Source organism: Lolium perenne, chromosome 3 (genome assembly GCF_019359855.2).
Source record: "Lolium perenne isolate Kyuss_39 chromosome 3, Kyuss_2.0, whole genome shotgun sequence".
Classification (NCBI taxonomy): Eukaryota; Viridiplantae; Streptophyta; class Magnoliopsida; order Poales; family Poaceae; genus Lolium; species Lolium perenne.
The window spans coordinates 116239507-116264631 of record NC_067246.2 but is presented as its reverse complement, the minus strand read 5'-3'; positions in this window follow the sequence as shown (position 1 = coordinate 116264631).

Here is a 25125-nt window from a genome sequence, read left to right as displayed (position 1 = left end):
AGACGCCGCCCAGGAGACGCCACTGCTACCAGGCGCTTCCTCATCGTCGACAACGTTGCTGCGCACCTCTCCGACGACCGTCGAAGCTCCGTCGAGCTCGCCGACCCCTTACCGCCGCCGCCAGTGAGTTCCCCTCTCATCGGAGACGACGACGTCCCTCGACCGTGCGATCCTCTTCTAATTGCACGGCTCACGCTCAGCGTACCGATTCGCTGGCTAAGTCCCACTGACGGGTGGCTTCCACCCTATTAGCTGGCCCGCTGCGATGCTGGGCCGGCCCAAGTCCCTCTCTCTCTGCGCAGCTGATACGCGTACAGCACACGTCCGTTGGGAACCCCAAGAGGAAGGTGTGATGCGTACAGCGGCAAGTTTTCCCTCAGTAAGAAACCAAGGTTTATCGAACCAGTAGGAGCCAAGAAGCACGTTGAAGGTTGATGGCGGTGGAGTGTAGTGCGGCGCAACACCAGGGATTCCGGCGCCAACGTGGAACCTGCACAACACAACCAAAGTACTTTGCCCCAACGTAATGTGCTGAGGTGGTCACTCTCCCCGGCTTGCTGTAACAAAGGATTAGATGTATAGTGTGGATGATGATTGTTTGCAGAAAACAGTAGAACAAGTATTGCAGTAGATTGTATTCGATTAAAAGAATGGACCGGGGTCCACAGTTCACTAGAGGCGTCTCTCCCATAAGAATAAGCATGTTGGATGAACAAATTACAGTTGGGCAATTGACAAATAAAGAGGGCATGACCATGCACATACATGATATGATGAATATTGTGAGATTTAATTGGGCATTACGACAAAGTACATAGACCGCTATCCAGCATGCATCTATGCCTAAAAAGTCCACCTTCAGGTTATCATCCGAACCCCCTCCAGTATTAAGTTGCAAACAACAGACAATTGCATTAAGTATGGTGCGTAATGTAATCAACAACTACATCCTTAGACATAGCATCGATATTTTATCCCTAGTGGCAACAGCACATCCACAACCTTAGACCTTTCTCACACGTCCTGCATTTAATGGAGGCATGAACCCACTATCGAGCATAAATACTCCCTCTTGGGGTTACAAGCAAAAACTTGGCCAGAGCCTCTACTAGTAACGGAGAGCATGCAAGATCATAAACAACACATAGATATTAGATTGATAATCAACATAACATAGCATTCTCTATTCATCGGATCCCAACAAACACAACATATAGCATTACAGATAGATGATCTTGATCATGTTAGGCAGCTCACAAGATCCAACAATGAAGCACAATTAGGAGAAGACGACCATCTAGCTACTGCTATGGACCCATGGTCCAGGGGTGAACTACTCACTCATCACTCCGGAGGAGACCATGGCGGTGAAGAGTCCTCCGGGAGATGATTCCCCTCTCCGGCAGGGTGCCGGATGCGATCTCCTGAATCCCCCGAGATGGGATTGGCGGCGGCGGTGTCTCTGGAAGGTTTTCCGTATCGTGGCTCTCGGTAATGGAGTTATTATTGACGAAGGCTTCTTATAGTCGGAGAGGTAGGTTTAGTGGCGACGCGAGGGGCCCACACACTAGGCCGGCACGGCCAGGGCCTGGGCCGCGCCGCCCTAGCGTCTGGCCGCCTCGTCGCCCCACTTTGTATCTCCCCCGGTGTTCTGGAAGCTTCGTGGAAAAATAAGATCCTGGGCGTTGATTTCGTCCAATTCCGAGAATATTTCCTTACTAGGATTTCTGAAACCAAAAACAGCAGAAAACAGCGACTGGCTCTTCGACATCTCGTTAATAGGTTAGTGCCAGAAAATGCATAAGTATGACATAAAGTATGGATAAAACATGTAGGTATCATCAATAAAGTGGCATGGAACATAAGAAATTATCGATACGTTGGAGACGTATCAGCATCCCCCAGCTTAGTTCCTGCTCGTCCCGAGTAGGTAAACGATAACAAAGATAATTTCTGGAGTGACATGCCATCATAATCTTGATCATACTATTGTAAGCACATGTAATGAATGCAGCGATCCAAGACAATGGTAATGACATGAGTAAACAATTGAATCATATAGCAAAGACTTTTCATGAATAATACTTTCAAGACAAGCATCAATAAGTCTTGCATAAGAGTTAACTCATAAAGCAATAATTCAAAGTAAAGGCATTGAAGCAACACAAAGGAAGATTAAGTTTCAGCGGTTGCTTTCAACTTGTAACATGTATATCTCATGGATATTGTCAACATAAAGTAATATAACAAGTGCAATATGCAAGTATGTAGGAATCAATGCACAGTTCACACAAGTGTTTGCTTCTTGAGATGGAGAGAAATAGGTGAACTGACTCAACATAAAAGTAGAAGAAAGGCCCTTCGCAGAGGGAAGCATTGATTGCTATATTTGTGCTAGAGCTTTGGTTTTGAAAACAAGAAACAATTTTGTCAACGGTAGTAATAAAGCATATGCATCATGTAAATTATATCCTACAAGTTGCAAGCCTCATGCATAGTATACTAATAGTGCCCGCACCTTGTCCTGATTAGCTTGGATTACCTGGATTATCACCGCAATACATATGTTTTAACCAAGTGTCACAAAGGGGTACCTCTATGCCGCCTGTACAATGGTCTAAGGAGAAAGCTCGCATTGGATTTGTCGCTTTTGATTATTCTCAACTTAGACATCCATACCGGGACAACATAGACAACAGATAATGGACTCCTCTTTAATGCTTAAGAATTCAACAACAATTAATTTTCTCATATGAGATTGAGGATATTTGTCCAAAACTGAAACTTCCACCGTGGATCATGGCTTTAGTTAGCGGCCCAATGTTCTTCTCTAACAATATGCATGCTCAAATCATTCAACTCATGGTAAATCGCCCTTACTTCAGACAAGACGGACATGCATAGCAACTCACATGATATTCAACAAAGAGTAGTTGATGGCGTCCCCAGGAACATGGTTATCGCACAACAAGCAACTTATAAGAAATAAAATGCATAAGTACATATTCAATACCACAATAATTTTTAGGCTATTTGTCCCATGAGCTATATATTGCAAAGATAGAGGATAGAAATTTAAAGGTAGCACTCAAGCAATTTACTTTGGAATGGCGGAGAAATACCATGTAGTAGGTAGATATGGTGGACACAAATGACATAGTGTTTGGCTCAAGGATTTTGGATGCAAGAGAAGTATTCCCTCTCGATACAACGCTTAGGCTAGCAAGGTAATTTGAAACAAACACAAGTATGAAGTGGTACAGCAAAACTCACATAAAAGACATATTGTAAATATTATAAGACTCTATACCGTCTTCCTTGTTGTTCGACCCTTAGAGAGACCAATTATGCAAACCAAATTTTAGCAAGCTCTATGTATTTCTTCATTAATAGGTGCAAAGTATATGATGCAAGAGCTTAAACATGAGCACAACAATTGCCAAGTATCAAATTATTCAAGACATTCTACCAAATACTACATGTAGCATTTCCTGTTTCCAACCATATAACAATTTAACGAAGCAGATTCAACCTTCGCCATGATCATTATGAGTAAAGCCTAAGGACATATTTGTCCATATGCAATAGCGGAGCGTGTCTCTCTCCCGCACAATGAATGCTAGGATCCATTTTATTCAAACAAAACAAAAACAAAAACAAACAGACGCTCCAAGCAAAGTACATAAGATGTGATGGAATAAAAATATAGTTTCACTAGAGGAACCTGATAATGTTGTCGATGAAGAAGGGGATGCCTTGGGCATCCCCAAGCTTAAACGCTTGAGTCTTCTTGAAATATGCAGGGGTGAACCACCGGGGCATCTCCAAGCTGAGAGCTTTCACTCTCCTTGATCATATTGTATCATCTCCCTCTCTTGATCCTTGAAAACTTCCTCCACACCAAACTCAAAACAACTCATTAGAGGGTTAGTGCACAATCAAAATTCACATGTTCAGAGGTGACATAATCATTCTTAACACTTCTGTACATTGCACAAAGCTACTGAAAGTTAATGGAATCGAAAAATCCATCAAGCATAGCAAAACAGGCAATGCGAAATAAAAGGCAGAATCTGTCAAAACAGAACAGTTCTTAAAGATGAATTTTATTGAGGCTCCAGACTTGCTCAAATGAAAATGCTAAAATTGAATGAAAGTTGCGTACATATCTGAGGATCACTCACGTAAATTGGAATAATTTTCTGAGTTACCTACAGAGAATTAGGCCCAGATTCGTGACAGCAAGAAATCTGTTTCTGCGCAGTAATCCAAATCTAGTATGAACCTTACTATCAAAGACTTTACTTGGCACAACAATGCAACAAAACTAAGATAAGGAGAGGTTGCTACAGTAGTAACAACTTCCAAGACTCAAATATAAAATAAAAGTGCAGTAGTAAAATCATGGGTTGTCTCCCATAAGCGCTTTTCTTTAACGCCTTTCAGCTAGGCGCAGAAAGTGTGTATCAAGTATTATTAAGAGATGATGCATCTACAGCGAGGTTTGGAGTTTTATCAACCATGCATTGTATTTTGGATACATAAGGTTCAGAGGCTCCCTTTTCATTAGTCTTGGGCTTGCTACTCTCATCAAACAAATTTTAAGGAATAAGCCAAGCATAATTATCATCTAGAGCTTCATGCATTGCTAGGAGCTTACAAGGTATTGGTGCTTTAATCTCCCCACCATCATTAACATTATTAGTGTACTTAATTCTATCCATATCCATCTTTTCAAGTGTTCTTTTAAAGTCGGTGAACATACCAAGCCTCTTATGCTTAATAAAAACTTTTCTAGCTTCTTTGGCTATATCCTCAAATTCTCGCACTAGGACTTTTCAAACAAAATCTATCTTTTCTCCCCTCTCCATGTCAGAAAGTGTAAGAAACATGTGTTGTATCATGGGGTTGAGACTAATAAATCTAGCTTCCATCATGCGTACCAAACAAACAGAGGCATCTTCATAAGTAGGGACAGCTTTTGCCAGGGGTATATCTTTAAGATCTTCGTGCGTACTAACATGGGTGAAAAATTCTTCTATATTATCTCTTCCAATTATAGACCCTTGTCCCACATGTATATCTTTTAAAGTAAAATTAGGAGGAAACATGATGAAGTAAGTAAAGCAAATGCAAGTAACTAATTTTTTTGTGTTTTTAATATGGAGATTGCAAACAAGACAGTAAATAAAGTAAACTAGCAACTAATTTTGTTGTGTTTTGATTTAGTGCAGCAAACAAAGTACTAAATAAAATAAAGCAAGACAAAAACAAAGTAAAGAGATTGGAGGTGGAGACTCCCCTTGCAGCGTGTCTTGATCTCCCCGGCAATGGCTCCAGAAAAAGAGCTTGATACGCGTACAGCACGCGTCCGTTGGGAACCCCAAGAGGAAGGTGTGATGCGTACAGCGGCAAGTTTTCCCTTAGTAAGAAACCAAGGTTTATCGAACCAGTAGGAGCCAAGAAGCACGTTGAAGGTTGATGGCGGCGGAGTGTAGTGCGGCGCAACACCAGGGATTCCGGCGCCAACGTGGAACCTGCACAACACAACCAAAAGTACTTTGCCCCAACGTAACAGTGAGGTTGTCAATCTCATCGGCTTGCTGTAACAAAGGATTAGATGTATAGTGTGGATGATGATTGTTTGCAGAAAACAGTAGAACAAGTATTGCAGTAGATTATATTCGATTAAAAGAATGGACCGGGGTCCACAAAGCCTCACTAGAGGCGTCTCTCCCATAAGAATAAGCATGTTGGGTGAACAAATTACAGTTGGGCAATTGACAAATAAAGAGGGCATGACCATGCACATACATGATATGATGAATATTGTGAGATTTAATTGGGTATTACGACAAAGTACATAGATCGCTATCCAGCATGCAACTATGCCTAAAAAGTCCACCTTCAAAGTTATCATCCGAACCCCCTCCAGTATTAAGTTGCAAACAACAGACAATTGCATTAAGTATGGTGCGTAATGTAATCAACAACTACATCCTTAGACATAGCATCGATGTTTTATCCCTAGTGGCAACAGCACATCCACAACCTTAGAACTTTCTGTCACTGTCCCAGATTTAATGGAGGCATGAACCCACTATCGAGCATAAATACTCCCTCTTGGGGTTACAAGCAAAAACTTGGCCAGAGCCTCTACTAGTAACGGAGAGAATGCAAGATCATAAACAACACATAGATAATAGATTGATAATCAACATAACATAGCATTCTCTATTCATCGGATCCCAACAAACACAACATATAGCATTACAGATAGATGATCTTGATCATGTTAGGCAGATCACAAGATCCAACAATGAAGCACAATTAGGAGAAGACGACCATCTAGCTACTGCTATGGACCCATGGTCCAGGGGTGAACTACTCACTCATCACTCCGGAGGAGACCATGGCGGTGAAGAGTCCTCCGGGAGATGATTCCCCTCTCCGGCAGGGTGCCGGATGCGATCTCCTGAATCCCCCGAGATGGGGTTGCCGCCTGCGGTGTCTCTGGAAGGTTTTCCGTATCGTGGCTCTCGGTACTGGAGTTATTATTGACGAAGGCTTCTTATAGTCGGAGAGGTAGGTTTAGTGGCGACGCGAGGGGCCCACACACTAGGCCGGCACGGCCAGGGCCTGGGCCGCGCCGCCCTAGCGTCTGGCCGCCTCGTCGCCCCACTTTGTATCTCCCCCGGTGTTCTGGAAGCTTCGTGGAAAAATAAGATCCTGGGCGTTGATTTCGTCCAATTCCGAGAATATTTCCTTACTAGGATTTCTGAAACCAAAAACAGCAGAAAACAAATGATCGGCTCTTCGACATCTCGTTAATAGGTTAGTGCCAGAAAATGCATAAGTATGACATAAAGTATGCATAAAACATGTAGGTATCATCAATAAAGTGGCATGGAACATAAGAAATTATCGATACGTTGGAGACGTATCAGCATCCCCCAGCTTAGTTCCTGCTCGTCCCGAGTAGGTAAACGATAACAAAGATAATTTCTGGAGTGACATGCCATCATAATCTTGATCATACTATTGTAAGCACATGTAATGAATGCAGCGATCCAAGACAATGGTAATGACATGAGTAAACAATTGAATCATATAGCAAAGACTTTTCATGAATAATACTTTCAAGACAAGCATCAATAAGTCTTGCATAAGAGTTAACTCATAAAGCAATAATTCAAAGTAAAGGCATTGAAGCAACACAAAGGAAGATTAAGTTTCAGCGGTTGCTTTCAACTTGTAACATGTATATCTCATGGATATTGTCAACATAAAGTAATATAACAAGTGCAATATGCAAGTATGTAGGAATCAATGCACAGTTCACACAAGTGTTTGCTTCTTGAGATGGAGAGAAATAGGTGAACTGACTCAACATAAAAGTAGAAGAAAGGCCCTTCGCAGAGGGAAGCATTGATTGCTATATTTGTGCTAGAGCTTTGGTTTTGAAAACAAGAAACAATTTTGTCAACGGTAGTAATAAAGCATATGCATCATGTAAATTATATCCTACAAGTTGCAAGCCTCATGCATAGTATACTAATAGTGCCCGCACCTTGTCCTGATTAGCTTGGATTACCTGGATTATCACCGCAATACATATGTTTTAACCAAGTGTCACAAAGGGGTACCTCTATGCCGCCTGTACAATGGTCTAAGGAGAAAGCTCGCATTGGATTTGTCGCTTTTGATTATTCTCAACTTAGACATCCATACCGGGACAACATAGACAACAAATAATGGACTCCTCTTTAATGCTTAAGAATTCAACAACAATTAATTTTCTCATATGAGATTGAGGATATTTGTCCAAAACTGAAACTTCCACCGTGGATCATGGCTTTAGTTAGCGGCCCAATGTTCTTCTCTAACAATATGCATGCTCAAATCATTCAACTCATGGTAAATCGCCCTTACTTCAGACAAGACGGACATGCATAGCAACTCACATGATATTCAACAAAGAGTAGTTGATGGCGTCCCCAGGAACATGGTTATCGCACAACAAGCAACTTATAAGAAATAAAATGCATAAGTACATATTCAATACCACAATAATTTTTAGGCTATTTGTCCCATGAGCTATATATTGCAAAGATAGAGGATAGAAATTTAAAGGTAGCACTCAAGCAATTTACTTTGGAATGGCGGAGAAATACCATGTAGTAGGTAGATATGGTGGACACAAATGACATAGTGTTTGGCTCAAGGATTTTGGATGCATGAGAAGTATTCCCTCTCGATACAACGCTTAGGCTAGCAAGGTAATTTGAAACAAACACAAGTATGAAGCGGTACAGCAAAACTCACATAAAAGACATATTGTAAATATTATAAGACTCTATACCGTCTTCCTTGTTGTTCGACCCTTAGAGAGACCAATTATGCAAACCAAATTTTAGCAAGCTCTATGTATTTCTTCATTAATAGGTGCAAAGTATATGATGCAAGAGCTTAAACATGAGCACAACAATTGCCAAGTATCAAATTATTCAAGACATTCTACCAAATACTACATGTAGCATTTCCTGTTTCCAACCATATAACAATTTAACGAAGCAGATTCAACCTTCGCCATGATCATTATGAGTAAAGCCTAAGGACATATTTGCCCATATGCAATAGCGGAGCGTGTCTCTCTCCCGCACAATGAATGCTAGGATCCATTTTATTCAAACAAAACAAAAACAAAAACAAACAGACGCTCCAAGCAAAGTACATAAGATGTGATGGAATAAAAATATAGTTTCACTAGAGGAACCTGATAATGTTGTCGATGAAGAAGGGGATGCCTTGGGCATCCCCAAGCTTAAACGCTTGAGTCTTCTTGAAATATGCAGGGGTGAACCACCGGGGCATCTCCAAGCTGAGAGCTTTCACTCTCCTTGATCATATTGTATCATCTCCCTCTCTTGATCCTTGAAAACTTCCTCCACACCAAACTCAAAACAACTCATTAGAGGGTTAGTGCACAATCAAAATTCACATGTTCAGAGGTGACATAATCATTCTTAACACTTCTGTACATTGCACAAAGCTACTGAAAGTTAATGGAATCGAAAAATCCATCAAGCATAGCAAAACAGGCAATGCGAAATAAAAGGCAGAATCTGTCAAAACAGAACAGTTCTTAAAGATGAATTTTATTGAGGCTCCAGACTTGCTCAAATGAAAATGCTAAAATTGAATGAAAGTTGCGTACATATCTGAGGATCACTCACGTAAATTGGAATAATTTTCTGAGTTACCTACAGAGAATTAGGCCCAGATTCGTGACAGCAAGAAATCTGTTTCTGCGCAGTAATCCAAATCTAGTATGAACCTTACTATCAAAGACTTTACTTGGCACAACAATGCAACAAAACTAAGATAAGGAGAGGTTGCTACAGTAGTAACAACTTCCAAGACTCAAATATAAAATAAAAGTGCAGTAGTAAAATCATGGGTTGTCTCCCATAAGCGCTTTTCTTTAACGCCTTTCAGCTAGGCGCAAAGTGTGTATCAAGTATTATTAAGAGATGATGCATCTACAGCGAGGTTTGGAGTTTTATCAACCATGCATTGTATTTTGGATACATAAGGTTCAGAGGCTCCCTTTTCATTAGTCTTGGGCTTGCTACTCTCATCAAACAAATTTTAAGGAATAAGCCAAGCATAATTATCATCTAGAGCTTCATGCATTGCTAGGAGCTTACAAGGTATTGGTGCTTTAATCTCCCCACCATCATTAACATTATTAGTGTACTTAATTCTATCCATATCCATCTTTTCAAGTGTTCTTTTAAAGTCGGTGAACATACCAAGCCTCTTATGCTTAATAAAAACTTTTCTAGCTTCTTTGGCTATATCCTCAAATTCTCGCACTAGGACTTTTCAAACAAAATCTATCTTTTCTCCCCTCTCCATGTCAGAAAGTGTAAGAAACATGTGTTGTATCATGGGGTTGAGACTAATAAATCTAGCTTCCATCATGCGTACCAAACAAACAGAGGCATCTTCATAAGTAGGGACAGCTTTTGCCAGGGGTATATCTTTAAGATCTTCGTGCATACTAACATGGGTGAAAAATTCTTCTATATTATCTCTTCCAATTATAGACCCTTGTCCCACATGTATATCTTTTAAAGTAAAATTAGGAGGAAACATGATGAAGTAAGTAAAGCAAATGCAAGTAACTAATTTTTTTGTGTTTTTAATATGGAGATTGCAAACAAGACAGTAAATAAAGTAAACTAGCAACTAATTTTGTTGTGTTTTGATTTAGTGCAGCAAACAAAGTACTAAATAAAATAAAGCAAGACAAAAACAAAGTAAAGAGATTGGAGGTGGAGACTCCCCTTGCAGCGTGTCTTGATCTCCCCGGCAATGGCTCCAGAAAAAGAGCTTGATACGCGTACAGCACGCGTCCGTTGGGAACCCCAAGAGGAAGGTGTGATGCGTACAGCGGCAAGTTTTCCCTTAGTAAGAAACCAAGGTTTATCGAACCAGTAGGAGCCAAGAAGCACGTTGAAGGTTGATGGCGGCGGAGTGTAGTGCGGCGCAACACCAGGGATTCCGGCGCCAACGTGGAACCTGCACAACACAACCAAAAGTACTTTGCCCCAACGTAACAGTGAGGTTGTCAATCTCATCGGCTTGCTGTAACAAAGGATTAGATGTATAGTGTGGATGATGATTGTTTGCAGAAAACAGTAGAACAAGTATTGCAGTAGATTATATTCGATTAAAAGAATGGACCGGGGTCCACAGTTCACTAGAGGCGTCTCTCCCATAAGAATAAGCATGTTGGGTGAACAAATTACAGTTGGGCAATTGACAAATAAAGAGGGCATGACCATGCACATACATGATATGATGAATATTGTGAGATTTAATTGGGCATTACGACAAAGTACATAGATCGCTATCCAGCATGCAACTATGCCTAAAAAGTCCACCTTCAGGTTATCATCCGAACCCCCTCCAGTATTAAGTTGCAAACAACAGACAATTGCATTAAGTATGGTGCGTAATGTAATCAACAACTACATCCTTAGACATAGCATCGATGTTTTATCCCTAGTGGCAACAGCACATCCACAACCTTAGAACTTTCTCACCGTCCTGCATTTAATGGAGGCATGAACCCACTATCGAGCATAAATACTCCCTCTTGGGGTTACAAGCAAAAACTTGGCCAGAGCCTCTACTAGTAACGGAGAGAATGCAAGATCATAAACAACACATAGATAATAGATTGATAATCAACATAACATAGCATTCTCTATTCATCGGATCCCAACAAACACAACATATAGCATTACAGATAGATGATCTTGATCATGTTAGGCAGATCACAAGATCCAACAATGAAGCACAATTAGGAGAAGACGACCATCTAGCTACTGCTATGGACCCATGGTCCAGGGGTGAACTACTCACTCATCACTCCGGAGGAGACCATGGCGGTGAAGAGTCCTCCGGGAGATGATTCCCCTCTCCGGCAGGGTGCCGGATGCGATCTCCTGAATCCCCCGAGATGGGATTGGCGGCGGCGGTGTCTCGGAAGGTTTTCCGTATCGTGGCTCTCGCATGCGGAGTTATTATTGACGAAGGCTTCTTATAGTCGGAGAGGTAGGTTTAGTGGCGACGCGAGGGGCCCACACACTAGGCCGGCACGGCCAAGGCCTGGGCCGCGCCGCCCTAGCGTCTGGCCGCCTCGTCGCCCCACTTTGTATCTCCCCCGGTGTTCTGGAAGCTTCGTGGAAAAATAAGATCCTGGGCGTTGATTTCGTCCAATTCCGAGAATATTTCCTTACTAGGATTTCTGAAACCAAAAACAGCAGAAAACAGCGACTGGCTCTTCGACATCTCGTTAATAGGTTAGTGCCAGAAAATGCATAAGTATGACATAAAGTATGCATAAAACATGTAGGTATCATCAATAAAGTGGCATGGAACATAAGAAATTATCGATACGTTGGAGACGTATCAGCATCCCCCAGCTTAGTTCCTGCTCGTCCCGAGTAGGTAAACGATAACAAAGATAATATCTGGAGTGACATGCCATCATAATCTTGATCATACTATTGTAAGCACATGTAATGAATGCAGCGATCCAAGACAATGGTAATGACATGAGTAAACAATTGAATCATATAGCAAAGACTTTTCATGAATAATACTTTCAAGACAAGCATCAATAAGTCTTGCATAAGAGTTAACTCATAAAGCAATAATTCAAAGTAAAGGCATTGAAGCAACACAAAGGAAGATTAAGTTTCAGCGGTTGCTTTCAACTTGTAACATGTATATCTCATGGATATTGTCAACATAAAGTAATATAACAAGTGCAATATGCAAGTATGTAGGAATCAATGCACAGTTCACACAAGTGTTTGCTTCTTGAGATGGAGAGAAATAGGTGAACTGACTCAACATAAAAGTAGAAGAAAGGCCCTTCGCAGAGGGAAGCATTGATTGCTATATTTGTGCTAGAGCTTTGGTTTTGAAAACAAGAAACAATTTTGTCAACGGTAGTAATAAAGCATATGCATCATGTAAATTATATCCTACAAGTTGCAAGCCTCATGCATAGTATACTAATAGTGCCCGCACCTTGTCCTGATTAGCTTGGATTACCTGGATTATCACCGCAATACATATGTTTTAACCAAGTGTCACAAAGGGGTACCTCTATGCCGCCTGTACAATGGTCTAAGGAGAAAGCTCGCATTGGATTTGTCGCTTTTGATTATTCTCAACTTAGACATCCATACCGGGACAACATAGACAACAGATAATGGACTCCTCTTTAATGCTTAAGAATTCAACAACAATTAATTTTCTCATATGAGATTGAGGATATTTGTCCAAAACTGAAACTTCCACCGTGGATCATGGCTTTAGTTAGCGGCCCAATGTTCTTCTCTAACAATATGCATGCTCAAATCATTCAACTCATGGTAAATCGCCCTTACTTCAGACAAGACGGACATGCATAGCAACTCACATGATATTCAACAAAGAGTAGTTGATGGCGTCCCCAGGAACATGGTTATCGCACAACAAGCAACTTATAAGAAATAAAATGCATAAGTACATATTCAATACCACAATAATTTTTAGGCTATTTGTCCCATGAGCTATATATTGCAAAGATAGAGGATAGAAATTTAAAGGTAGCACTCAAGCAATTTACTTTGGAATGGCGGAGAAATACCATGTAGTAGGTAGATATGGTGGACACAAATGACATAGTGTTTGGCTCAAGGATTTTGGATGCATGAGAAGTATTCCCTCTCGATACAACGCTTAGGCTAGCAAGGTAATTTGAAACAAACACAAGTATGAAGCGGTACAGCAAAACTCACATAAAAGACATATTGTAAATATTATAAGACTCTATACCGTCTTCCTTGTTGTTCGACCCTTAGAGAGACCAATTATGCAAACCAAATTTTAGCAAGCTCTATGTATTTCTTCATTAATAGGTGCAAAGTATATGATGCAAGAGCTTAAACATGAGCACAACAATTGCCAAGTATCAAATTATTCAAGACATTCTACCAAATACTACATGTAGCATTTCCTGTTTCCAACCATATAACAATTTAACGACGAGATTCAACCTTCGCCATGATCATTATGAGTAAAGCCTAAGGACATATTTGTCCATATGCAATAGTGGAGCGTGTCTCTCTCCCGCACAATGAATGCTAGGATCCATTTTATTCAAACAAAACAAAAACAAAAACAAACAGACGCTCCAAGCAAAGTACATAAGATGTGATGGAATAAAAATATAGTTTCACTAGAGGAACCTGATAATGTTGTCGATGAAGAAGGGGATGCCTTGGGCATCCCCAAGCTTAAACGCTTGAGTCTTCTTGAAATATGCAGGGGTGAACCACCGGGGCATCTCCAAGCTGAGAGCTTTCACTCTCCTTGATCATATTGTATCATCTCCCTCTCTTGATCCTTGAAAACTTCCTCCACACCAAACTCAAAACAACTCATTAGAGGGTTAGTGCACAATCAAAATTCACATGTTCAGAGGTGACATAATCATTCTTAACACTTCTGTACATTGCACAAAGCTACTGAAAGTTAATGGAATCGAAAAATCCATCAAGCATAGCAAAACAGTAATGCGAAATAAAAGGCAGAATCTGTCAAAACAGAACAGTTCTTAAAGATGAATTTTATTGAGGCTCCAGACTTGCTCAAATGAAAATGCTAAAATTGAATGAAAGTTGCGTACATATCTGAGGATCACTCACGTAAATTGGAATAATTTTCTGAGTTACCTACAGAGAATTAGGCCCAGATTCGTGACAGCAAGAAATCTGTTTCTGCGCAGTAATCCAAATCTAGTATGAACCTTACTATCAAAGACTTTACTTGGCACAACAATGCAACAAAACTAAGATAAGGAGAGGTTGCTACAGTAGTAACAACTTCCAAGACTCAAATATAAAATAAAAGTGCAGTAGTAAAATCATGGGTTGTCTAACATAAGCGCTTTTCTTAACGCCTTTCGGCTAGGCGCGAAAGTGTGTATCAAGTATTATTAAGAGATGATGCATCTACAGCGAGGTTTGGAGTTTTATCAACCATGCATTGTATTTTGGATACATAAGGTTCAGAGGCTCCCTTTTCATTAGTCTTGGGCTTGCTACTCTCATCAAACAAATTTTAAGGAATAAGCCAAGCATAATTATCATCTAGAGCTTCATGCATTGCTAGGAGCTTACAAGGTATTGGTGCTTTAATCTCCCCACCATCATTAACATTATTAGTGTACTTAATTCTATCCATATCCATCTTTTCAAGTGTTCTTTTAAAGTCGGTGAACATACCAAGCCTCTTATGCTTAATAAAAACTTTTCTAGCTTCTTTGGCTATATCCTCAAATTCTCGCACTAGGACTTTTCAAACAAAATCTATCTTTTCTCCCCTCTCCATGTCAGAAAGTGTAAGAAACATGTGTTGTATCATGGGGTTGAGACTAATAAATCTAGCTTCCATCATGCGTACCAAACAAACAGAGGCATCTTCATAAGTAGGGACAGCTTTTGCCGTGGGTATATCTTTAAGATCTTCGTGCATACTAACATGGGTGAAAAATTCTTCTATATTATCTCTTCCAATTATAGACCCTTGTCCCACATGTATATCTTTTAAAGTAAAATTAGGAGGAAACATGATGAAGTAAGTAAAGCAAATGCAAGTAACTAATTTTTTTGTGTTTTTAATATGGAGATTGCAAACAAGACAAGAATAAAGTAAACTAGCAACTAATTTTGTTGTGTTTTGATTTAGTGCAGCAAACAAAGTACTAAATAAAATAAAGCAAGACAAAAACAAAGTAAAGAGATTGGAGGTGGAGACTCCCCTTGCAGCGTGTCTTGATCTCCCCGGCAATGGCTCCAGAAAAAGAGCTTGATACGCGTACAGCACGCGTCCGTTGGGAACCCCAAGAGGAAGGTGTGATGCGTACAGCGGCAAGTTTTCCCTTAGTAAGAAACCAAGGTTTATCGAACCAGTAGGAGCCAAGAAGCACGTTGAAGGTTGATGGCGGCGGAGTGTAGTGCGGCGCAACACCAGGGATTCCGGCGCCAACGTGGAACCTGCACAACACAACCAAAAGTACTTTGCCCCAACGTAACAGTGAGGTTGTCAATCTCATCGGCTTGCTGTAACAAAGGATTAGATGTATAGTGTGGATGATGATTGTTTGCAGAAAACAGTAGAACAAGTATTGCAGTAGATTATATTCGATTAAAAGAATGGACCGGGGTCCACAGTTCACTAGAGGCGTCTCTCCCATAAGAATAAGCATGTTGGGTGAACAAATTACAGTTGGGCAATTGACAAATAAAGAGGGCATGACCATGCACATACATGATATGATGAATATTGTGAGATTTAATTGGGCATTACGACAAAGTACATAGATCGCTATCCAGCATGCAACTATGCCTAAAAAGTCCACCTTCAGGTTATCATCCGAACCCCCTCCAGTATTAAGTTGCAAACAACAGACAATTGCATTAAGTATGGTGCGTAATGTAATCAACAACTACATCCTTAGACATAGCATCGATGTTTTATCCCTAGTGGCAACAGCACATCCACAACCTTAGAACTTTCTGTCACTGTCCCAGATTTAATGGAGGCATGAACCCACTATCGAGCATAAATACTCCCTCTTGGGGTTACAAGCAAAAACTTGGCCAGAGCCTCTACTAGTAACGGAGAGAATGCAAGATCATAAACAACACATAGATAATAGATTGATAATCAACATAACATAGCATTCTCTATTCATCGGATCCCAACAAACACAACATATAGCATTACAGATAGATGATCTTGATCATGTTAGGCAGATCACAAGATCCAACAATGAAGCACAATTAGGAGAAGACGACCATCTAGCTACTGCTATGGACCCATGGTCCAGGGGTGAACTACTCACTCATCACTCCGGAGGAGACCATGGCGGTGAAGAGTCCTCCGGGAGATGATTCCCCTCTCCGGCAGGGTGCCGGATGCGATCTCCTGAATCCCCCGAGATGGGATTGGCGGCGGCGGTGTCTCTGGAAGGTTTTCCGTATCGTGGCTCTCGGTACTGGAGTTATTATTGACGAAGGCTTCTTATAGTCGGAGAGGTAGGTTTAGTGGCGACGCGAGGGGCCCACACACTAGGCCGGCACGGCCAAGGCCTGGGCCGCGCCGCCCTAGCGTCTGGCCGCCTCGTCGCCCCACTTTGTATCTCCCCCGGTGTTCTGGAAGCTTCGTGGAAAAATAAGATCCTGGGCGTTGATTTCGTCCAATTCCGAGAATATTTCCTTACTAGGATTTCTGAAACCAAAAACAGCAGAAAACAGCGACTGGCTCTTCGACATCTCGTTAATAGGTTAGTGCCAGAAAATGCATAAGTATGACATAAAGTATGCATAAAACATGTAGGTATCATCAATAAAGTGGCATGGAACATAAGAAATTATCGATACGTTGGAGACGTATCAGCATCCCCCAGCTTAGTTCCTGCTCGTCCCGAGTAGGTAAACGATAACAAAGATAATATCTGGAGTGACATGCCATCATAATCTTGATCATACTATTGTAAGCACATGTAATGAATGCAGCGATCCAAGACAATGGTAATGACATGAGTAAACAATTGAATCATATAGCAAAGACTTTTCATGAATAATACTTTCAAGACAAGCATCAATAAGTCTTGCATAAGAGTTAACTCATAAAGCAATAATTCAAAGTAAAGGCATTGAAGCAACACAAAGGAAGATTAAGTTTCAGCGGTTGCTTTCAACTTGTAACATGTATATCTCATGGATATTGTCAACATAAAGTAATATAACAAGTGCAATATGCAAGTATGTAGGAATCAATGCACAGTTCACACAAGTGTTTGCTTCTTGAGATGGAGAGAAATAGGTGAACTGACTCAACATAAAAGTAGAAGAAAGGCCCTTCGCAGAGGGAAGCATTGATTGCTATATTTGTGCTAGAGCTTTGGTTTTGAAAACAAGAAACAATTTTGTCAACGGTAGTAATAAAGCATATGCATCATGTAAATTATATCCTACAAGTTGCAAGCCTCATGCATAGTATACTAATAGTGCCCGCACCTTGTCCTGATTAGCTTGGATTACCTGGATTATCACCGCAATACATATGTTTTAACCAAGTGTCACAAAGGGGTACCTCTATGCCGCCTGTACAATGGTCTAAGGAGAAAGCTCGCATTGGATTTGTCGCTTTTGATTATTCTCAACTTAGACATCCATACCGGGACAACATAGACAACAGATAATGGACTCCTCTTTAATGCTTAAGAATTCAACAACAATTAATTTTCTCATATGAGATTGAGGATATTTGTCCAAAACTGAAACTTCCACCGTGGATCATGGCTTTAGTTAGCGGCCCAATGTTCTTCTCTAACAATATGCATGCTCAAATCATTCAACTCATGGTAAATCGCCCTTACTTCAGACAAGACGGACATGCATAGCAACTCACATGATATTCAACAAAGAGTAGTTGATGGCGTCCCCAGGAACATGGTTATCGCACAACAAGCAACTTATAAGAAATAAAATGCATAAGTACATATTCAATACCACAATAATTTTTAGGCTATTTGTCCCATGAGCTATATATTGCAAAGATAGAGGATAGAAATTTAAAGGTAGCACTCAAGCAATTTACTTTGGAATGGCGGAGAAATACCATGTAGTAGGTAGATATGGTGGACACAAATGACATAGTGTTTGGCTCAAGGATTTTGGATGCATGAGAAGTATTCCCTCTCGATACAACGCTTAGGCTAGCAAGGTAATTTGAAACAAACACAAGTATGAAGCGGTACAGCAAAACTCACATAAAAGACATATTGTAAATATTATAAGACTCTATACCGTCTTCCTTGTTGTTCGACCCTTAGAGAGACCAATTATGCAAACCAAATTTTAGCAAGCTCTATGTATTTCTTCATTAATAGGTGCAAAGTATATGATGCAAGAGCTTAAACATGAGCACAACAATTGCCAAGTATCAAATTATTCAAGACATTCTACCAAATACTACATGTAGCATTTCCTGTTTCCAACCATATAACAATTTAACGAAGCAGATTCAACCTTCGCCATGATCATTATGAGTAAAGCCTAAGGACATATTTGTCCATATGCAATAGTGGAGCGTGTCTCTCTCCCGCACAATGAATGCTAGGATCCATTTTATTCAAACAAAACAAAAACAAAAACAAACAGACGCTCCAAGCAAAGTACATAAGATGTGATGGAATAAAAATATAGTTTCACTAGAGGAACCTGATAATGTTGTCGATGAAGAAGGGGATGCCTTGGGCATCCCCAAGCTTAAACGCTTGAGTCTTCTTGAAATATGCAGGGGTGAACCACCGGGGCATCTCCAAGCTGAGAGCTTTCACTCTCCTTGATCATATTGTATCATCTCCCTCTCTTGATCCTTGAAAACTTCCTCCACACCAAACTCAAAACAACTCATTAGAGGGTTAGTGCACAATCAAAATTCACATGTTCAGAGGTGACATAATCATTCTTAACACTTCTGTACATTGCACAAAGCTACTGAAAGTTAATGGAATCGAAAAATCCATCAAGCATAGCAAAACAGGCAATGCGAAATAAAAGGCAGAATCTGTCAAAACAGAACAGTTCTTAAAGATGAATTTTATTGAGGCTCCAGACTTGCTCAAATGAAAATGCTAAAATTGAATGAAAGTTGCGTACATATCTGAGGATCACTCACGTAAATTGGAATAATTTTCTGAGTTACCTACAGAGAATTAGGCCCAGATTCGTGACAGCAAGAAATCTGTTTCTGCGCAGTAATCCAAATCTAGTATGAACCTTACTATCAAAGACTTTACTTGGCACAACAATGCAACAAAACTAAGATAAGGAGAGGTTGCTACAGTAGTAACAACTTCCAAGACTCAAATATAAAATAAAAGTGCAGTAGTAAAATCATGGGTTGTCTAACATAAGCGCTTTTCTTTAACGCCTTTCAGCTAGGCGCAGAAAGTGTGTATCAAGTATTATTAAGAGATGATGCATCTACAGCGAGGTTTGGAGTTTTATCAACCATGCATTGTATTTTGGATACATAAGGTTCAGAGGCTCCCTTTTCATTAGTCTTGGGCTTGCTACTCTCATCAAACAAATTTTAAGGAATAAGCCAAGCATAATTATCATCTAGAGCTTCATGCATTGCTAGGAGCTTACAAGGTATTGGTGCTTTAATCTCCCCACCATCATTAACATTATTAGTGTACTTAATTCTATCCATATCCATCTTTTCAAGTGTTCTTTTAAAGTCGGTGAACATACCAAGCCTCTTATGCTTAATAAAAACTTTTCTAGCTTCTTTGGCTATATCCTCAAATTCTCGCACTAGGACTTTTCAAACAAAATCTATCTTTTCTCCCCTCTCCATGTCAGAAAGTGTAAGAAACATGTGTTGTATCATGGGGTTGAGACTAATAAATCTAGCTTCCATCATGCGTACCAAACAAACAGAGGCATCTTCATAAGTAGGGACAGCTTTTGCCAGGGGTATATCTTTAAGATCTTCGTGCATACTAACATGGGTGAAAAATTCTTCTATATTATCTCTTCCAATTATAGACCCTTGTCCCACATGTATATCTTTTAAAGTAAAATTAGGAGGAAACATGATGAAGTAAGTAAAGCAAATGCAAGTAACTAATTTTTTTGTGTTTTTAATATGGAGATTGCAAACAAGACAGTAAATAAAGTAAACTAGCAACTAATTTTGTTGTGTTTTGATTTAGTGCAGCAAACAAAGTACTAAATAAAATAAAGCAAGACAAAAACAAAGTAAAGAGATTGGAGGTGGAGACTCCCCTTGCAGCGTGTCTTGATCTCCCCGGCAATGGCTCCAGAAAAAGAGCTTGATACGCGTACAGCACGCGTCCGTTGGGAACCCCAAGAGGAAGGTGTGATGCGTACAGCGGCAAGTTTTCCCTTAGTAAGAAACCAAGGTTTATCGAACCAGTAGGAGCCAAGAAGCACGTTGAAGGTTGATGGCGGCGGAGTGTAGTGCGGCGCAACACCAGGGATTCCGGCGCCAACGTGGAACCTGCACAACACAACCAAAAGTACTTTGCCCCAACGTAATAGTGAGGTTGTCAATCTCATCGGCTTGCTATAACAAAGGATTAGATGTATAGTGTGGATGATGATTGTTTGCAGAAAACAGTAGAACAAGTATTGCAGTAGATTATATTCGATTAAAAGAATGGACCGGGGTCCACAGTTCACTAGAGGCGTCTCTCCCATAAGAATAAGCATGTTGGGTGAACAAATTATAGTTGGGCAATTGACAAATAAAGAGGGCATGACCATGCACATACATGATATGATGAATATTGTGAGATTTAATTGGGCATTACGACAAAGTACATAGATCGCTATCCAGCATGCAACTATGCCTAAAAAGTCCACCTTCAGGTTATCATCCGAACCCCCTCCAGTATTAAGTTGCAAACAACAGACAATTGCATTAAGTATGGTGCGTAATGTAATCAACAACTACATCCTTAGACATAGCATCGATGTTTTATCCCTAGTGGCAACAGCACATCCACAACCTTAGAACTTTCTGTCACTGTCCCAGATTTAATGGAGGCATGAACCCACTATCGAGCATAAATACTCCCTCTTGGGGTTACAAGCAAAAACTTGGCCAGAGCCTCTACTAGTAACGGAGAGAATGCAAGATCATAAACAACACATAGATAATAGATTGATAATCAACATAACATAGCATTCTCTATTCATCGGATCCCAACAAACACAACATATAGCATTACAGATAGATGATCTTGATCATGTTAGGCAGATCACAAGATCCAACAATGAAGCACAATTAGGAGAAGACGACCATCTAGCTACTGCTATGGACCCATAGTCCAGGGGTGAACTACTCACTCATCACTCCGGAGGCGACCATGGCGGTGAAGAGTCCTCCGGGAGATGATTCCCCTCTCCGGCAGGGTGCCGGAGGCGATCTCCTGAATCCCCCGAGATGGGATTGGCGGCGGCGGCGTCTCTGGAAGGTTTTCCGTATCGTGGCTCTCGGTACTGGAGTTATTATCGACGAAGGCTTCTTATAGTCGGAGAGGTAGGTTTAGGGGCGACGTGAGGGGCCCACACACTAGGCCGGCGCGGCCAGGGCCTGGGCCGCGCCGCCCTAGCGTCTGGCCGCCTCGTCGCCCCACTTTGTATCTCCCCCGGTGTTCTGGAAGCTTCGTGGAAAAATAAGATCCTGGGCATTGATTTTGTCCAATTCCGAGAATATTTCCTTACTAGGATTTCTGAAACCAAAAACAGTGAAACTTGATGGGCTCTTCGGCATCTCGTTAATAGGTTAGTGCCAGAAAATGCATAAATATGACATAAAGTATGCATAAAGTATGTAGGTATCATCAATAAAGTGGCATGGAACATAAGAAATTATCGATACGTAGGAGACGTATCAGCAGCCCGTTAGCAGTTCCCGCCAGCCCACGTAGTTTGAATTCAAATTCCATATTAGATAAATTTTGCAATCCGATGTCAACTTCAAATTTAAATAGGGACAAATCTACTTGCCCAAATTTTACAAATTTTATATATTTGGAAAGCTTATCAAAAGCTCTATCCAACTACACTGGTTTGAACCCTAGATCTATTGTAGAATTAAAGTAGGAAAATAAACAAGGCGGGGACTTTTGTGACTTCAAATAATTATTAAAAATCAACTACAAATGCTATTAACTTGATTCCAACTCCTATAGCTCACATTTTACTTACATTAATTGTTTCTGCAACAATATAGCATGGTTACTTTGAGTGATCATGGCCTATTTTAATTAGAGGACTATATGGCTATTTCTAGTCAATGATATTGTCCAAAACTATTTATAAATCATATGGGAACTTTTCTCTCATTTAAATCTTGTCAAAAACATTTCAAAATGAGGTAGAGACTCTGGTCATTTAGGTCTCATGTGAAACTGTTTGATGATATTAAATCATTACCATTTTAGGATTAAAGTGCATGAGGTACTTCACCTCATTTAAATCATTTTCTTAAATGATGAGTATGAAGAGGTTGACTTTGGTCAACCTAGGTCATATATTCTTCATGAAGGAAATTAAATTGTAATAAGATAATGAGAGGAAATTATTTCTCTAAGGAATTAAAAGTAACACCTTAATTAGTATGAGAGGAAATTTTTTTTCTTAAATAAGAAAACAAGTCCACCCACTTAATAGTAATGTGTGATGCTGTTGCGGTCAAAACCCACCGGCGGGCAGCGACGGGCAACACAGTAGAGCCGGGAACAACTTAGGGCTGCGGCTGGCCCTGGTCCCTCCGAGCGACAGCCCGCAAAGCCTCTGGTACACACGTCCGATGCTGATGCAAGGGCGTGCCACCTGACCTATACCTGGTCAGGAAGGTGATGGAGATGCCTCGCTTAGTTTCCTGCATGGCATACACGTAAACATTAAATACGAGCCTCGATCGGCTCTCAGGTTATCCTGTGAATCGGCTCAAGGAGCCGATCCACCCATGATTCGTACGAGGTGCACGAATATATGGTGGTCCTGCTTGATCAAGATAAAGCTAAAGCGATCTACGACGATTTAGGGTTTTCACCACATAATCGAATCATCCTACTCACGATTGGGCCTCGCGGCCACGCACGGTGATCGTAAGCCGATCCTAGACAAGGCCTAAAAACCAACACGAGGTTGATCCCCGGAACATCCTGTCTAGGACTAGCAAACGACACCCTACGTGCCGCTGGATCCTCCAACCCTTTGTAAGGCCTAACTATTGCAGATATTAAACTAATCCTTGAAGAACAAGGAGCAACCGTAACGGATCGGATCTACTAAATAATGATCAAGCGGGGTGCCGCCCCTACACCTAAGATAGGTGTAAGGGCGGCTAGATATGCAAGGGTTGCACTACGACAACATATGATACGAAGAACAATGCTAACCCTAACACATCTATGATAACTACGTTGCTCGCCATCAAAAAGGCTTCAGTACGAGCAACGCATGAACAACATAAAGCTTGTGCTGCCTAGATCGCAAGATGCGATCTAGGCAGCATGATGCTTACCGGTAGAAACCCTCGAGGCGAAGGAGTTGGCGATGCGCCGAGATTGATTTTGTGGTTGAACGTTGGTTGTTGTTTATTCCATAAACCCTAGATACATATTTATAGTCCAGAGGATTTTCTAACGTGGGAATAATCCCCACCGTGCACGAGACAAACTCTAACTTTTAATCTAAGATGCAATCTACTACAATTAAAGATACACGGGCAATCTAGCCCAAACTCTTCGTGCAAGGCCGCTTCAGAGATCTTCCACGTGTAATCTTCCAAGCCCATCTCCCTTACGGACCACCTCCTGATTTGGCCAAAATCTGGTGATAACAGATGCTAGCTTAAGTTGTGTGACTCATGTGTGTGTGCTTAGTTTAGTACTTAAGTTTGGTATGATTATTGTATACCCCGTATTCGTATTTTAGACGCTAGTACCGAGGAGTATCAAAAGGAGGAGGAGGTCTACTTCCAAGGAGAAGAAGACCACTTTGACCAATTCCCCAACCAAGGCAAGATAATACTCTTGCAAAGTGCAAAGCCCACCATGAGCAAGGCATCACCCCATTTATTTTATGTTCATGATCCTATTTCCAAGTTTTACTTTACAAGCTTTATTACTTTTGATTTATCAAAGTACTTTTTGATTTATGATTCACTTGGTTAGTATTGGATTAGTATAAGAGTATCAAAGTTAGCCTATAAGCAAAGCAAATTACTTAGCACCCCTCATACTTAGATGCTAGTGCTAAATTAAAATTGACTACTCTAGATGGGAACATGTGTTTGTGAAATGATGATGGTGAAAACCTTGGAATGATGAGTCATTTCCATTGAAAGATTTTGAAGGTGAATATGACATGAATGTTGACTTGGTGAAATGGTTACAAACTGATGATTGAGTTGGATGCGATACCATTCCAATTCTTGAGTACCCCCACAATACCTGATTATGGGTAAGGCTTAGCTGGAAATTTATGTGTCTTAGTATGGGTTCCCTCTAAACAAGCGTCATAGAGGTTATGCTGAGGCTGCCTCCGTTGAAAGTGAAATGACGTGAATTGAGGTGAATTGTATGGCCAATCCCTGTGCAGTTCCCGGGATAACAGTTGGCTATCACCGGGAGGACAAGCTCATGGGGAGAGGTGCCTATACTCGGATGTGTAAGTGAAAGGTTAACGGTTGATGATCCGCGTACTGAGTTACGATTATTCGGGGTTTATCCCTGACGGATGGAATCAAATGTTGTGGCACAAGTGTGCAACCTCTGCAGAGTGTAAACCTATTCGAATAGCCGCGTCCGCGGTCATGGACAGTTGGAAAGGCCATAGTGTTTCCGTCATCAGAAATTTATATCCTTTTGACTTGTGATTTGAAATTGAAAGGTGACTTTGAATTTGAATCACAACAGAATTGTGGGAATGACAC